At 35.4% G+C, this 6,005-nt stretch overlaps 1 long non-coding RNA gene across 3 annotated transcripts in view; it reads right to left on the bottom strand.

Annotated features, from left to right (window-relative positions):
• Positions 1-5,464, bottom strand: part of LOC101883493 (uncharacterized) — a 53,391-nt gene extending 47,927 nt beyond the window's left edge. The window contains exons 1-2 of one of the 3 annotated variants that reach the window (XR_015523566.1): positions 5,358-5,464; positions 4,731-4,913 (exon numbers count right to left, since the gene is read on the bottom strand). This is a non-coding gene — a long non-coding RNA (uncharacterized LOC101883493). Of the gene's footprint in view, positions 1-497; positions 553-4,730; positions 5,011-5,357 lie in introns of those variants that run through there. The other 2 variants (XR_015523565.1, XR_015523569.1) reach the window with 2 other exon arrangements.
• Between the last annotated feature and the right edge of the window lie 541 nt (positions 5,465-6,005).

Below are 6,005 nucleotides of genomic sequence, written 5' to 3'. Positions count from 1 at the left end.
AGCCCAGAGACTGTTGTGTACACTATGACTTTATGTAAAATTAACTTTAATGTGTGATATGAATAAAAAGTGATCATAAACGAATGATTTCTCAACTCAAATGAATGGCGGCTTGGACCCGGAAACAGTATTGCATACGTCACCACTTAACAAGCGGATACACAAGGGTGAAAAGGTTGTACAAGTTCTGATATTGCAGAATATCGCACGGCTTTCAGCCAATCAGATTTAAGAACCAGACCGAACGGTTGTATAAAATTGTATATCCGTTGAGAGATACAAATAATATATATCTGTTTCCACACACCAGAGGCCTAATCATGCAATTCCACTCAGCTATCCCAGGCATTTTTCACTTTCACACCATTGGACAGATCACTCTGTTTCTTCAGAGAAAACAGTCATCCAGAGCCTCCTCCACTCCAGCATATAGCCGTAACAAAGCCAAATTTAAACGCAACCCCCACATGCCTACTTTAAAAAAAAAAATCAGTTACAGTATGACCATCCTGCTGAATCTGTACGTCCAGGCGGTGAGTCAGAGAGTGGATTGTGGCTCAGCAGGATGTGCTTCCTCTCCAGGTTTTGCAGGGAGTCGTGTCGTCTAGGGAACACAGGGAGCCCAGGCCTCATTAAATGTGCTGAGGAGACCCATCAGGAGCGGTTTTACACAGCCGACCCGCACCACTTTCTCATTACAGACCCAATCCTCCCCCAAGCACTCTGCTCACACAGCACAAACCATCCGATATCAAATCAAATCAGCCAGCCTGGGAAATAACCCAGTAAAAACACACTCACGTCACACAAATTCACACACTCCCACTGACTGCCGCATGTAGAGCAGTATGGCCTTGTACCACCTTCATTCCACCGGCCGAGACGCAATGTAAACACACAAACGTATGCACATAAACAACAGAAGTGTACCACAATGCTTCAACACAAAGATAAATCAAATGGGACGCCAGTAAATGTGTGTGTGGAGGTTTTCACTCTTTATCTCAATTCAAAATGCAGAATTGTCTCTTGTATCCTCCTACATAGAGGTGAATGATGATGACTGACCACAAAGTACACACATCTCCGGTGTGTTTACTCGAGGTCTAGTAACCGAGGAGCCATTATCAATGTTTACACAAGCAGCTTTTAACTAACTGATTCAGCAACACGAGCTCTATCACTGCTATTTGTATCCGCTGCTTACCTTTTTCATTTCTAGAAGAGTTTATGTTTGTGAACTGTGAGTTTTGCTTGTAGTTGTCGATATTGATGTATTTTTGTTGCAGATATGGGATGGGATAGGAGGAATGGTATTCTTTGAGTGTAAATCTATGGTCTGTGATAGTTGCTGTTCAGTGTACAGGGAGAAAGCAGAGCCAAAAGCAAATTCCAATATTGACATGTACCTGCCTTCAAAGACTGGTGGGATATGAGTGAGCTGGATTAACACGGTTTACACAGCACTAACATCTGCACCAAATCAGGAGAAACACATTCTGGAACAGATCCTTAAAACACACATAAAGGTGCTGCGTGAGAAGTGCTAACCTCCAATTGTTTACTTGAAAGGCACAGTTCACAAAAAAAAATGGAAAAACCCTTTACTTGTTTCAAACCTTTATGAGCTTCTTCTGTTGAACACACACACACAAAGAGATTTTGAAGAATGCTGAAAACCATAATTGACTTCCATAGTGTTTGTTTTTCCTATCATGGAAGTCAATGGTTACAGGTTTTCAGCATTCTTCAGAATATCATCTTTAGCATTTAACAGAAGAAAAAAAACTCATAAAGGTTTGGAACCACCTTAGGGTGTTTTATAAGGGTTTTTTGAAATATATATATATTTTTTGTAAACTATCCCTTTAAAGCATAGATGCTCAAACTAGGGCCCGGCGGGCCAAAGTTGGCCCATGGCAACCTTGGCTTACTAATTTGGCTTACTATCCCATCTAAGAAGAGAGGGAGAATGCTGGGGATGGTTTAGTGATTGTCCATTCAAATTAAAAGTAACCCTTTGTTTGTTTGTTAGTTTGATTTATTTTCAAAAGCTAACTGAAATTAAATGCTTTAATTAAATGGTGTAAATTAATCAGATTTGGTTTAAAAGTACATGTCACCACACAATCCTGAGACTTTGGTGAGCAAATCATGCAAGTGTATTCAGCATTGAACTCCACAGTGTCATACATTTTTGGTAACTCTTTATTTTGATGGTCCATTTGAGTATTAGTAGACTGTCGGCTTAATATCTGCTGATACTGCTCCTTCAACAGACATTTAACTGACTATAAGAAACTTTGCAAGTACATGTCAACTTACACTAACCCTAACCTAACAGTCTACTTATAATCTAATGAGAATTAGTTGGCATGTAGATGCAATGTAACTTAAAATCAACAGACAGACCATCAAAATGAAGTGACATTTTTTTTTACATTTTTTAAAATGTTTTTTAAATGCTTTAGTTTTTTTTAGAATATTACATGTTTTAAAAATGTTTTTATTGCAATACGTTTTAGTTTAAAAAGTTATACTGCATTAATACAATAAAATAATAAGAACTAATACTAAAACTAATAATAAAAATGATAAAAACAAAAAAGTATACGATTTAAAGAAATGTTTTACTTATTTTAAATATTATAATATTAATTAGGAAATTATCTATGGCAACTTTAATGTAATATAGATTTGGTTTTTGGACCAATATACGAAAAAGTTTGGGCAAAAGTTTGTGGATGTTTCCCAGAGATAGGTTGCAGCTAGAAGGGTATCTGCTGTGTAAAAACGTGCTGGATAAGTTGGCGGTTCGTTCTGCTGTGGCGACCCAGGATTAATAAAGAGACTAAGCCGAAAAGAAAATGAATGAATAAATGAATAATAATAAAAAATAATAATACTAATTATTATTGTTATTCTTCTTTAAATATAAATTAATACAATCATTAGTTTTTTTTTTCATTTTGAGATTATTAGGTTCCCATTTTAGATTAAACTGTCTGTAGAGTAGATGCAGAGTGAAACAGAATTAAATTAAACATGATATAAGAAAACACTTAATAATAAAAAAAATACAAAAATAAAATATAAAAAGTCCAATAGAACGAAAAAAGTATTGTTTAATACAATAAAATGAATAATATAAATGCTTTTAAATTGGTAAATGAAAAAATAAAATACTAGCCTATATCCCAAATACTATAATATAAAAAAATTATAACTATCTTAAACAACTCTCCTCCAGGTGCTCTGGTTTCCACCACAGTCCAAAGACATGCAGTACAGGTGAATTGAATAAGCTAAATTGGCTGTAGTGTATGGCTGAATAAGTGTGTATAGGTGTTTTCCAATGTTTAGCAGCTGGAAGGGCATCTGCTGTGTAAAACATACTGTATGATGGAAAAGTTGGCAATTCATTTTGCTGTGACGACCCCTGATTAATAAAGGGACTAAGCTGAAGGAAAATGAATGAATGAATGAATGAATGAATGAATGAACATCACAACAAAAAATATAAACTACATGAATTAACAAAATAAATAAATAAAAAGGAGGAATTTTAAACCAGAACAATATGTCAGACAGACTAAACAATGGAAGACAAGCTTAGACACGTTTCTCCCAACAAAAAATAAAAATAACACAGCTAATGTGTACAATCATCTTACGTGCCTCTCCTGTCAGTTGGATTTTAGCCACTAGAGGGCTCACTCAGACTAGTTTCAACGCAGTCACGTGATGCGTCTGAAGCAAGGAATCATATCAGTCCACACAACACAAAACAACCATTGTTTCTGATATTTAAAAAAGCAGGGGGGGGGCATAATCCAAGTGACAGCATTCATGCGACCGTCTAGATTAAATGAGGACTGCTGCAACGCTGCTGAGCTTTCTGCGAGGTAGTGTGGTACACTCATATTAAGGCAGACAAAGAAAGTGTCAGCTCACATTCCTCACGGTGGTTAAGAGCATTAAACAGGAAGAGATCAATGTTAACACGTGATCAGCTTTTCCTCCTGCGTCCACCAGAGGGCGATGCAATCAATTCTACACGTGGCTTCTGTGCTTTACACTTTTAACTGCAACTGAACACTAAACAGACTTTAAAGATAGTGTACCCCAAAATGAAAATTCTACTATAATTTACACCCTCTCATGTTAGTCACTTTTTCTTGTGGATATAAAAGGAAATTAATCAGTGCCTGACACTTTCATAATAGAAAAGGTAATACAGAAGCAAAATGAATGCTAAGAGCAAATGTATTTACATGAACACATTTTTGGAATTTATTTTTTATTCATTAAAAATTTTAATTTATGACTGGGTTATTTTAAAACTAAATATGTTTTTGTTACCCTAAATAGACCTCAAATTCAATACAATAACGAATTAGATTTATTTATTCTGATGTCATTTATTTGACATTTTTAAAGATTATATTTATTTTAACTGTTGTCTCAGCAAGTCAGAAGCAATGAGACTGGAAATAAATAAAACATTAAAACGACTAAACCTGAACATATACATACATACATACACACACACACACACATTTATTTTAAAAACTTGGAATTGTTTATAATATAATTAAAACAGCCAATACAATTTACTTTAATATATACAATAGTCTACCTTTTATCTAAATTTTATATTTAATGTCCTAAAATATTGAGTAATTGCCTTACTCAGGAAATTACAATCAAAATAGTCTCATATGATGTACCTTAGAGCTGATTATCCTGATTGGGGATTGTTGTGGTCTTTTTTTTGTCCTGTCATTACCCGTCTCTCTGTGATAGGGAAACTCCACTTGGTTGGATTTCATCAGAATCCTCTCAGTCAGAAACGCCTCTCTCTGCAGGCTGTCCAGAGCTCAGCGATCATATGAAAAGCAGACGCTTCCTCTCTGCACACAGACAGAAGGCTGTGGAGATTTGACAAACAAATTTGTCTTCTGGGGTTTTCACAGCCCTGCGGTCACAGATCTGTTACACCCTCGTCTCAAGAATTAAACATCACATCTTACCACTGTAACACTGCTACCTCTCATCCAAAGATGCAGTTGAAAAACTAATGTAAATTGCACTAGAGAGGAATGTCCGTGGTAAGTGTTGTTAGTCGATACTTCATATAGTGTAATATTATTTCTGAAAGAGTGAGATTACATGCTGAAGGCATATCTAAAATGAAAGAATATCATATAAAGCACATTTCCACTTATTAATAGTACTAAAGCACTCATAGATGCCATTTGGATTTCACCTGAAGACAGCTGGTGGCCTTTGGATCAATCTAGCAGATGATCACTGTATAACCAACTCACATCTGTGACCCGGGAGGTTTATAATACCTGGAGAAAGCCATGTTAGCGTTCCCATTCATCTCAAATTCAGTTGCTCTGCTGGCACACCACATGGTTTCCTCCGCTCGTGGATGCTCAGTTTTGCAGTCAATCACCTGAGATGAAAATACAGTGAGATTACTCACTGGGCAACCAAAGGACAATAAATACATAAATATATAAATAATAATAATAATAATCTGAAAAGATGCAGTTTCTCTGTATAGTTTGTCAGTAAAAAAAAAAATGTTTACAAGCAAAAGCCAGCGTTTAATTTATAAAAACAGCCAAACAGCCCTGTACACCAGCAGCAAAAGCTTGGGGTCAACAGGATTTCGTAATTCAGGGTTCACGCACATTTTTACTACTAAAAATTCATGACTTTTCCAAGACTTTTCTAGAACTTTCAAGTACATTTTCATGATGCAATGCTTTATGTAATGTCTACATATACATTGTAAATAAGAAAAACAACGACATTCAAATTTATTACAGCATATTATAGAACATGCAACAATCTATTTCGTTTACATTTGTTTTTATATATAAAAATTATTTTAATAATGCTTACACAGCACTAATAATGTGAGAGCAAGGTTTTCGTCAAGGACACATACGTAACTGTATGTGTTTTCAAATTTGCATTATGTAGTAGAC

The sequence above is a fragment of the Danio rerio genome, chromosome 23 (assembly GCF_052040795.2).
Source record: "Danio rerio strain M-AB ecotype USA chromosome 23, GRCz13ab, whole genome shotgun sequence".
NCBI lineage: Eukaryota > Metazoa > Chordata > Actinopteri > Cypriniformes > Danionidae > Danio > Danio rerio.
Note: the sequence above shows the minus strand (reverse complement) of the source record. Positions and strands in the feature narration are given on the sequence as shown.